A 12,002-nucleotide genomic window follows, 5' to 3' on the forward strand; every position below is an offset into this window, starting at 1 on the left:
ACATCTGGACCCTGACCCTGCCAGTCCAGGACATTAGCATTGTTGTTTTGAAGCCAGTCCTGTGTCATTTTGGCTTTATTCTTGGAGTTGTTATCTGGCTGCAAAACAAATCTTCTCCCAAATTGTAGGTTTTTTACAGATTGTGTTGGCATTTTCTCCAGGATTTTCTTGGATCTTCCTTTTTTCCATTTTATTCTTTACCCTCACAAGCCTTCTAGGGTCTGCTGCAGAGAAGTATCAGACCACAGAATCTCATTCCAGCTGATTTCAGAGTTGCCAATGTGCCTTCTGGCAAACTCTAGCCAAGATGTTCTGAACATTTTTTAACAGTGGCTTTCTCTATGCCACTCTCCCATAAAGCGGCACGGTGGCTTAGTGGTAGCACTGCTGCCTCGCAGTAAGGAGACCTGGGTTCACTTCCCAGGTCCTCCCTGCGTGGAGTTTGCATGTTCTCCCCATGTCTGTGTGGGTTTCCTCCCACAGTCCAAAGACATGCTGGCTAGGTGCATTGGCAATCCTAAATTGTGCTTGGTGTGTGTGTGTGTGTGCTCTGCGATGGGGTGGCTCCCTGCCCTGGGATTTGTTCCTGCCTTGCACCCTGTGCTGGCTGGGATTGGCTCCAGAAGACTCCCGTGGCTCTGTGTTAGGATATAGCAGGTTGGACAATGACTGACTCTCCCATAAAGCTGCAACAAGTAAAGCCCCAGGACAACAGCAGTTGTCCCACAGTCTCTCCAGTCTCATCAGTGTAGCTTGTAAATTCTTCAGAGTCTCTTGGTGGCTTTCCTCACTAGTCGTCTTGTGCTGTCACTCAGTTTTAGTGAACAGGCTGCTCTGGCTGTGCCAGAATATTTCCATTACATTTGATTCATTTAACTGGACTCCCTCCACTGCCAACTGCTTTTCAATCTCCTTTTCACAGAGTTGCTTGGAGTGTTCTTTGGTCTTCATTGTGCAGGTGAGGCCTCCATACTGACTTACCATATGTCAGACCTTTCGCATTTAGGGTTATTTATAATACAATCAATCAAAACCCTAGAAAGGTTATCGCCACTGAACTAATTCTGTCACTTCATATTAAAGAAGGTGAATACTTTTGTGATCAATTATTTAAAAAACTTAAATTTCAAATTAATTAGACCATTTTGCAGAGATCTGTTTTCACTTTGACACTCTTCTTCTTCCTCCTCTTCATCTTTTCCCACTTCTGTGTGGGGTTGATGTGTTTTCATTTTGATATTAAAGAGTCTTTTTCTGTTGATCAGTGTAAAAAAGATATATTAAATCTACAATCGCACCACATGGCCGTAGTGCCGTAACTGACGCTCCTTCACAGTGCAGGTAATGTGCCTCATTCGGGACTCCATGCGCAACACAAAGTCAAACCAGCGGTACCCAAGGATTCTCCAAAGAGACACAGTACTGAAGGAATCCAATCTTTGTATTTCTGAATATGGTACAAAAAAATAAATAAACAGAAAGTTAAACATTGTTCAGATTTAAAATATATGTATTTTTTTTATTTAATCAGAACCATAAAAAAGTCTAAATCAATTAATTCATTTTCACAACCCACTTATTTCATCACAGAGGTTGAAGGAGGGAAACAAAAAAATGGGATAAAAGGCCTTTGCAGGGCACATTCAAGTTCAAGTTCAAGTTTATTGTCATGACTACGTAGGTCAATGAAAGTCTTACTTGCATACAGGGTACGTCACTATGTACATACAATAATTTCATGGAGGTGAGCCACATTCCTCACCATGCACTTTGAGCTGTAACAGAAACCATTGTGTCACTTGCAAATATGTCACCAAAAGTACCCTTGTATCTGGTCCCTCTGGTAAATTCAATATTAAATAATGCCCTTCTTTCCAGTCTAAAATCTTATTTATTATATTTTTTGTAGGAAATGTCCAGCCATCTACCTCATTAAAACAGGGAACATGTTTCAGGGAACAAGTCAAAGCCTTTAAAATTAAAGACCTTACAAAGCTTATTGCTGAACACTTTACAGTCCTCGACCATAGCCAGACTAATCTCTCTGTCTGGGTTCTTTCACAGATTTTCACAGACACTTTTCAAAGAAGCTTAGCTCATTCTCAGCCTAGGATCACATATTTCTCCAGGTCTTTATGACCAACTAACTTTTTAATCTCTCCCTACGCCTTCTCTAACGGCAACTTTTCTTACCTACTCTTACCTTTTCTCCTCTCTTCTGCCCTCGCTTTCTTCCCTCTTTCAACTTCTATATATGTTGCCTGCTTTTTCCTTTTCAGTTGTACACCTGTTGAAGGCTATACAGTTGAAATATTGTTTCTTTAACCTTCTTTTCTTTTTATCATGGAATAAACCATTAACCTTTTTATAGTACGGTATTCGTTACTATGATTAGCTGTTCAGTAACTTTGCATGCACGTTATGATTGACTTCTCAGAAACTTCATGATCCATGGATAGAAACTGTTCCTGTACTGTTTGGCAAAAGGAAGCAGAAAGAAAAGGAACAGTGCAGAATGGCAGAGTCCTTTACAAATCCCATTTGCCTTTCTAAGACAGGGAGTGTTGTATGTGTCCTGAAGAGAAGGTAGTTAGTGTAATGGTTAAGAAACGTAGGTAATGATTGAGCTGCACAGGTGCCATACTAGTATACAAAGTCGCCAGTGAGTATTGACTCTGCTGTTCACCTGCAGTTTAGAGTTACTAACAGGCTGAAAATGAACATTTTTGGGTTTACACAAGAGTATCAATGGAACGCTGGGAGTAAATTACAGGGAGAATCAGAATTCACTTTATTGGCCAGGTACAAGGAATTTGTCTTGATAGTATTGGTGCAACATACAAGGACAACACAGAATATAAAAGATAAAATGATATAATATGATACAGTATACACAAAGAATGCATAAAATAAAGTGATGAAGTAGGATTAAAATGTCCAGGTAGTCTAGTGTGCAGGTATACATAGATTTGAGTAGAAATTCAGACCTGACAGGTCAGAATAACTGCACTCTTTAGGTGACATGTCTTTGGCGTAGCAGATGCCCTGGGTGAGTCGGATCAACAATAATCTTTACGGCCACTTCCTTACCTTGGACTCATATAGGACTTCAATGTGTGGTAATTTAAGGCCTATGATTATGTCACAGGTTCTGATGATGTGTTGCAGAGTGGTCTTAGCCTGAACAGAGGCAGCACCAAACCAGATACTAATACATGAGGTCACAATGGACTCAAGGATGGCTTTGTAGAACTGGACCAATGTTACTTGAGGGAGATTGAATTTCCTTAGCTGGTGCAAAAAGAACATTTTCTTATGAGGTTTCTTAACAATACATGTAATGTTATTGTCCCACTTAAGATTCTGTGACACCAGAGTGCCCAGAAACTTAATTGTCCCAACGGCTGAGCCATTTTGTAGCAAGTGATAGGTGAGCAGGTGTCTGTTTCTGGAAATGTATAATGTCCTGAATTTTAATTGAATGTTAATGTCCAAATTATTATGGCTGCACCACAATGTCGGATTTTCCACCTCTGGCCTATATCTGGACATGAGGCCTATGTTTGAAATGAAGCCTATTAATGTGATGTCATCTGCAAAACGTTTAAAACGTTTCAGAGATGAATCACCAGAGGTACAGTCATTTGTATAAAATGAGAAGAGTAATGGGGAAAGGACACATCCCCATGGTGCACCAGTACTTATTGTTAATGGGTCATAAATGTGTGTGCCCAGCCACACATATTGCATAAGAAAGTCTGCAATCCAACTGAAGATTGAAATGGCTGAGTGTCTTACACTGCAAAAAACGAAATCTAAGTAATTGGAAAGTTTTATATCATGACTTTAAATCTTGTTTTCCTTATTTCTGGAATTATTGGCTTATCAAAAAACTTGCATTAACAATTATTTAGCACCAGTAACGGCGTACTGCACGATAACATACAGTGAATACACCTGACGTGAGCCTTCCTAGTTTTCATCCTCTTTCTCTGTACGTTGAACATTTGTTTGCTCAGAGGTTGATGCGCTTGCTCCTTCCTGAGCAGCTCTTCTTTTCTCCACCCTAGCGGCCCGCTGCTTCTCTTCTTTCGCCTGCATCTTTTCGCGTTAAAACTGATTAAGTTAGTTTTTGTGTTGCAATTACTTAGTACGTTTTCTTTAATTTCTCACTTAAGCTGGCGCTTAAGTATTCAATCTGCCTCAAGAATGATTCGCGAAGGTGGTAGGGAATGACAACGGCGCCCATACGCATGCGCCGCACAGCCACCCTGCTGCGCGCTGCCGAGAGTTGATTCTACAATAAAATAAAATAAAAATAAAAAGAGTAATAAAAATCATCACCCCAAAAGCGGATATTAGACGTCATGTAGTATATGTGTACCAAATTTCAAGTCAATAGGTAAAACGGTTTGCGAGCTACAGGTGATTTAAAATCCTGGACAGAGAAACGAACAGCCATGGTAGCGTATTATATAGGAAGATACGTTAAGAAATCTTGTCAAGTAAAATTTGCTTACCTTATTGACAGCTTTTTTGCTAAATAGGCCTACATGCAATACAAGTTTTTTTGTCTAGTTTTTGCTTGTGCACTTTTTGCATTGAATCTAGGAGCTCTGGTGTGATTGTATGTCATTATATTGCCTATTTATGACAATAAACTTGAAGTGGGAAATAAATTTATTGCATTTAACTTTAGGCAGGTGACTACTTCTAACTAGTGTCACAATTTACACAAGACTACAACATTGTATAGCCTACATACAGTGTAGCTTAAAACAGTACTACAAATCTCTGCATTCTTACTTAAACACAGGCAGGATCAGTCGGTTAGTTGTGTGGATCTGAACCTTTTATTTTCACTTCAGATTTTCAACTAGGGAATCCAATCCCGGGCTCCCGTTTACCAGGAAACTGCTGTAATTCCCGGGAAACCGGGAACGGCCAAGTTCGCATATATAGCGTGTAAAAGTGTAAAAATCGATCAAGAAATAACAGTTATAGTTGAAAACTGAAGACTTCGTTGACGTCTGTCAAACAACAGCTTTGAACAGCAACTTGAAATTGCAATGCATCAGTCTGTTGCATTCGCATTATCTGTGCCAAGAAACTTGCCATCACAGAATGATGACAAGAAACTGGATGCATCAGTAACAGCTGAAATGGCGGTGTTTCACAGCAACGGCAAGCGCGGGTGTTGTTTAGATCAAATGTATCTGTATCTGATGACTGTGTTGTCTACTTCACTGGAGGCAAAGCGTGCTTTCTCAGCAGCTGGTGTACTCTGCACGAAGTAGGCTACTCTCTCACCTGGACGACCGCACGCTGGACGAGTTATGCTTTCTATGCTCTTATTACCGCAACTAACTAGATCAGGGGTGCCCACAGTTTTTCGGCTTGCGAGCTACTTTTAAAATAACCAGGTCGAAATGATCTACCTACATTAAAAAGTAGATATATATACACTGAGTATACTTTATACATAAAATAGCCTATATGTTGTCGCACCTTGCATAACTGAGTAACCTTTATGGCACAATAACAGTATTTTGATTTAATAATCTTCATGTGGGAAAAGGGTGACTCGCATAAATAAGTAGAGCCGAATAATGCAGTCAAGGAGCTTTTGAATTCAGCCGAGTGAAAAATTGCGGCTGTCCGATTAACTGCGATTTTAGTTCCCTCTACTTCTTCTTTCTCAGTTCGTTTTTTGGAAGGACGTCAGTTTCGTAGTTTTTATGAACAGTTCGAAAGCGCCTTTTCACATTTTCCTTCTTTGGAATAGCAATGATAGATTGACAGATCAGACAAACGCACTTCGATTGTGACATTGTGAGAGAAAAAAATCCTCTTCTAATTCCACATAAAGCCCATACCCTCCCCAAGCAATTTTTTAAAAATCCCTTCTTTAGTCGATATAAATTGGAAGGCTAACTAGAGGAGTTTTGCTGTAGCTCGCGCTTTTGATCGTGCGTGCCGGATGACCAGTGACTGGCCTGTATGTAAATCAGGTGGCAAATGCCATAGGGAGGATATATGAAAGACTAACATTTAAAAAAAAAAAATTAAATGCAACACGATCTACCCGCACTACCTTTGCGATCTACCGGTCGATCGCGATCGACGCATTGGGCACCCATGATACAGATACATGTACTTATATGACAGCATGAACTGCTTGTAGATAAGGTTAGGCTTTTATTGGTGTCAACATACTGCAGTAGTTTTATTAAAAATAAGTGTCAGTCGTTCTAAAACCGTTCACATGTGAGATGCCCGTGCACTGTGTCATTCCGGAAAGCCCGGGATTCCCGGGAAAGGATAAACCCGTCCGGGAATGGATTCCCTATTTTCAACTTCTTACTTTTTTGTCTTTTATTTTTAATTTTTACTGCACTTAACAGAAATGAACTTATTTTTACATGATATGTTTAAGCTATTGTAAACCCACTTCATCACTATGAATATATTAAGAAATAACCAAACACCAGTCACGTATCTCTATGATACAGAGGCTGAGAAGTGACAAGAGCCAGCAGAACATGCATGTTGTCTACGGTGTGTGGAAGTGTGTGAGACGAAAAGATTTTTAAAAAGTCAAGTACCTTCATTTTTTTTATTAATGTGGGTTTTCATCTGTAAAATAGCACGCTTATTTTACTCTGATACTTTTATACTTTAATACATTTACACATTAAATTACATACATTATAATGAAAATAATTTGTTTGAGGCTTGAACTGCTGCTGTTTAATAAGTGACGACATTTCTGGCATGCATTTTTATTTCTGGCAAGCGTTTTCAGAAAAATGCTACATGCCCTTTCTTCTAAATGCTGCTCATTGTTTATTACAAAGTATGCTCTGCCCCTTTATAAAAAAAGTTCACACCCCCTTTTGAATTTGAACACACCCCTCCTCTTCTCTTAGGTTTACCACAACGCCGCCTTTGAATTGTTGCCGCCCACTTTCACACGCTGTAGATGTTAAAAGCAAGCAGCCTCTTTGCACTTCACGGCCACCATACTTTGATGATCTGTGCACTGCAGCGACAATACAGAATATGCCAGTATCGGACATAAACTCCTTTTTCTGCTGTACATTTTTTTAGTCATAGAGGTGGTGCTTTGACTGTAATCTGCTCAAGTGCACAGTATAAGGGAGCACAATGGTTGCCACTACCTGTGGTTGGTCTCAGTGGCCCCTCTACATCTATAAAGTGAACAGCTGGATAACTGCCAACGACACAGGCTAAAAGTTACTGTTACGCTGTACAGCTTTTTTAGTCCACAGTTCAGCAGTCAACAAAGTAGATTAATGGTGTTTCTCTGAGATGAGCTGAGCTCCAAAGGCAAACCTTCCATCTAGAAAACAAAAGAATAAAGAAAAATTAATTTGTAAAGCGAGCCATAGATAATGCAGTTTAACGCTTTGTCATTGCAGTAACTTCAGTGCTAATTGTAAGGGGTGCATTTTTGTTGAAACCTCATTTGAGAAAAGCTGGCGGTGGGGGGGGTGCATACAATGCAAGTAAAAAGAGAAAGCAGTCGATTTAACCCTTTAAATTCAGACCCACTGGCAGTACCGAACAATAATGCAAAATTTTAAATTAAACTTCTTAGAATCATTGATTTGCTCATTGCTATTGATAAAGTACTGTACTGTGTTTTGCCATTAAAATACCATATTGCATACCACAATACCACATTGCAAATGTTTTCTTTTCTTCCTTCAAAGATAACCCACTTGCTCTGTCACAGCAATACCTGTCCTCAATGGCTTTCTTGAACATCCTGATTCAATTGTGTACAATCTGACAGACGGATTGCTGTCTAAAAAACGAGAGGGGTGTTTCAACATTCAGACGACACCACGTTCCACTTTCTATGTTTTCCACTTTCTATATTTCAGAGGTTTTTTTCTTGTTTGTTTTGTAAAGATGTATTTGAATCTTGCAACCACTGGTGCTGTAATTTGTATAATTTATTTATCCTTTCCTCTTTCTCACTCCGTTTGAAGTAGACAGGGGTCTTGTTCAGAAAGTGGATGCCACTTGTTTTTAAGATTGGGCACCCTTACACAATTTTAAGATTAGGCACCTACTCTAAAATTTTAAGGTTAGGGACCCTGGTGTACCTGGCCTTACCCCCACGAACCTTAAGTTCAGGGTTCATAATAGGGGTAGGCCAGTCAAAAACAAACAACATGAAGGAGATGGCGTCCGCTTTCTGAACAAGACCCGTGGACAGGACTCTTCCTTGTGGCGCTCCAGTGTTGCTCACATCCACATCAGATGCACAGCCCTTGAAGGTCACAAACTATGGTCTGCCCAACAGATAGTCCATAGACTCATCCACATGCATACCTGTATCTCTGAGTTTACACCTTAAAAGGGATGGCTGGATGGTACTGAAGGCAATGGAGAAATCAAGACATGTAATCCTCACAGCACTGCCAGCTTTGTAGAGGTGAGAATAAGCCTTGTAGAGCTGATAGATTATTGAATCTTCCACTCCAAACTTTGTTCTATACAAATGTTTTTAGTCAATAGCTATTTGCACCCCTATTTTTTTATTCAAAAACTAATTTTAATGTTAAAGCTTACATAAATGTAATGCGAAACACCACAAACATGTGTCCTCTTGCCCTCTCTCTGAATAAATACAAGTTGACACAGAAAAACGGGAACTTTTGAAATGCGTAGTGGCAGCCATGTACAGTTGGCAGCACTGCAGAACAGGGACCTTGAGCTGTAAACAATCTCACCATTTAGTAATTTAGTAATCAATTGCAAGGCAATCAATGGCAGCTGTGCGAGAATTGTTCGGTAACCGTGTCATCTCAAGATTCGGTGACATTCCCTGGCCCTCAAGATCACCGGATTTGACCGTTTGTGATTTTTTATTGTGGGGCTACCTTAAGAGTCGGGTCTACACGACTCAGCTAAGGACACTGAATGAATTGTAACAAAGAATTCAAGCCGAAATTCATGGCATCCCAGCTGAGATGTTGCAGCGATCAATGGGGAACCTCAACAGCAGATTGGAAGAATGCATACGTACAGGAGGATGCCATCTACATGACGTAATTTTCAGACATTGATAATTTGGATTACTGTCTCTTAAAAGGCAAGTTGTAGTGGTTCAATTGCTGTCAATAAAATTTTTTTGTTGGATTTCTTCTATTTTTATTGGGTTTTTCAAAAGTTCCTGTTTTTCTGTGTCACCCTGTATATTGAAGCCCCCCTGACTCAAACTACAGTCTTTTTCCTGCAATACTGGTACATCCATGAGGCGATACTAAGAGTTCCCAAAGTATCTCTAAGTGTTAATTTTAATCGCTCCATTGTGAAGTCTGTGGACAGTGATGAGTTCCCTAGGCATCACATCTCCTATTCATTTGGTTAATGTTCTAACTTCTAAACCTACATAGCCTACGAAATGTATAACCTTTTCATTTCTGCATGAAAATATGTCTTTACATGAGCTTCAGTTGGCCTGCTTGTGGCGCTATGGTTATTTCTGCCAATTCACAGCTCTGACTCAAGCTCAAATCCTATTTGTAAGTTTTTCATGTATGTATGGATTTTCTCTGGGTGCTCAAATTTAGATATGCAAACACAATGAAAGCATTTGGGGCTAGAAAATAAACCACATGAAGAAGACTTGAAATTCCTAGTCAACTCATCACTGTCTTCAAACTGTACAGACAAGAGATTAATATACATTTATGAAGACACGCTGGGAATTCTTTATGCTACGAGATGAACGTAACAACATTAGATTGAAAAGAATTACTAGTTTTTTTGGTTATTTGATTTTAGGGCTGAATAATGTGAGTCAAGCAGACTTGAACATTTACAGTCTATGCAAATAAAGGCCAAAGGCCAAGTTGAAAATGATGTGATAACCACAACGGATAGGCGCTGACGCAACCCAAGTTCACAGTAGTTTATACACGCACAGCGCAGCACTCTGCCATTAGCCTTGTTGAAGCCAAGATCAAATGAATATGGATGCCCCACTACAGGATTGAAACCAGGGTCAAATGAACATGGACTCTTCAATTTAGGACTGCACCGTTGTTGAACAATGCACCATAGTGAGATTTCTTTGGGCAAAGAGAGTGAAAACTGTTGAGATAAAGTCATTGGGAATGTGGGAGAGAAATTGGAGTACCCCAAATAAAACCCATACAGACACGAGGAGAATGTACACAGTCCACACAGACAATGTCCAGGCATAGGTTTCAAACACAGAATGTTGGGCTGAAATAACCTAAGGATATGAATCTAGGATATGATCTGGATCTAGAAGTCAGTTAAATAAGAAATACTTACCACTCCAGAAGCAATATGACTGTCATTAGAACATTGAAAACAATTGTCTTCAACAGCATTAGTCTGACCACCAACAGATTAGCAGCCTGTGTCTGAGCCTTTATATCTACAAAAGATAAATCAATATGAAAATGTTTTAATTATGCATACATAATTCTAGTTTCTTCAGGATGATTCTAAGGTGCCTTTAAAGAGAAATTGAAAAGCACACACTTAAAATAATATATAGTATGCAATAAATGTTATGATTGTTTTGTTTGCAATGTCACATGTGTCATTTTTGAAAGATGCTGCAATGACTCAAGGTGAGGCAGTGAGGTTTTGTAAGTGGACAATGAGACAGTCAAATCACATGCTGGATTCATAACTTAAAGTTCATCATAAATCTTCGGTCAAACCCAAAACACTAAAAGAATTCAAAGTTTTTAGACAAAGTGAGAAGTCAGATACACCAGGAATAACACATTCCAAGTAGAGTTATATTGTCGGGCTGACCTTTATATCTCTTCTGATGCTGTAATAAGCATCTCACACTCGAACATCTCTCTGTTAGAGCTTCATTGAAATGTGCCAGTACTATTGGCGTCACTTTTAATTGACACATTCTAGAGTCATATTTGGATATCCTGGGGGAAAAAAACCCTAACTAGCCAGATGTACACTTTATCATAAAAAGCCATGTACTCCTATTAAAAAAGGAAAGAACAAATGTTTTACTTTCCAAGTGATGTTCAACTTCTGCGACTCCACACTTAAAAACACAATTCAGATGATTTCTATATCTGTAGCATGTCACATTGACATCATGTTCCTTGTACACTGATGATACATGAATACAGTATCATGGCTATAGCTACTCAAAGTGGAAATGGCAAAGATTTAATCAGACACTGGAAAAGATGTCAGACTGCAAATCAGTAATAATCAAATAATAAAAAAATTGTAACCATATACTAAAGCTCTTTATTTAAACCACAAGCCTACCAGGTAGCTTACAATGATGATTTAATTTAGGTTACTGCGATCAATTGACAAGCTTAATATAATGACAAGATTCAGTGAAATTTAAGTATTGTTCTGTCAGCACACTGGTAGATAAACTTTTTGAGCATGACTGGAAAATGCAAGTAGGAAAACAAAAAGCGTCCAAGGGGAAAAGGAAACTGAGGCCAAAAAAGAGACGAGATTTAAGATCGAAAGAACAAGCACGAGGATAAAACCGAAAGTAACACACAAGAAGTTTTAAACAAGGCTTTAGATGAGAGTTTTTGGTATCCGCAGACCAGATAAGGAAATGGCTTCCCATCTGTCCGTTTATTCCATTATGTCAATTAGGCACAGGCCACGATCTTAGAGCCCTCGCTCCTAGAAACATGGGGAAGTGGATGTAATGACAGGATTACAAAATGGCAGCAATTGAAGACCCAAAAGAATTTCAAAACCAAACACTACATCTGAGTTGTTACAAAATTCAAGCAAAAAATAGTAGAAACAGAATCCTCGATTTCATCCATCCATCCATTATCCACCACTTATCTGAGGTCAGGTCGCGGGGGTAGCAGCCTAAGCAGGGAAGCCCAGACCTCCCTCTCCCTGGCCACCTCCTCCAGCTCCTCTGGGAGGACCTTGAGGCGCTCCTAGGCCAGCCGGGAGATATAATCCCT

This window comes from Polypterus senegalus, chromosome 7 (assembly GCF_016835505.1).
Source record: "Polypterus senegalus isolate Bchr_013 chromosome 7, ASM1683550v1, whole genome shotgun sequence".
Lineage (NCBI taxonomy): Eukaryota > Metazoa > Chordata > Cladistia > Polypteriformes > Polypteridae > Polypterus > Polypterus senegalus.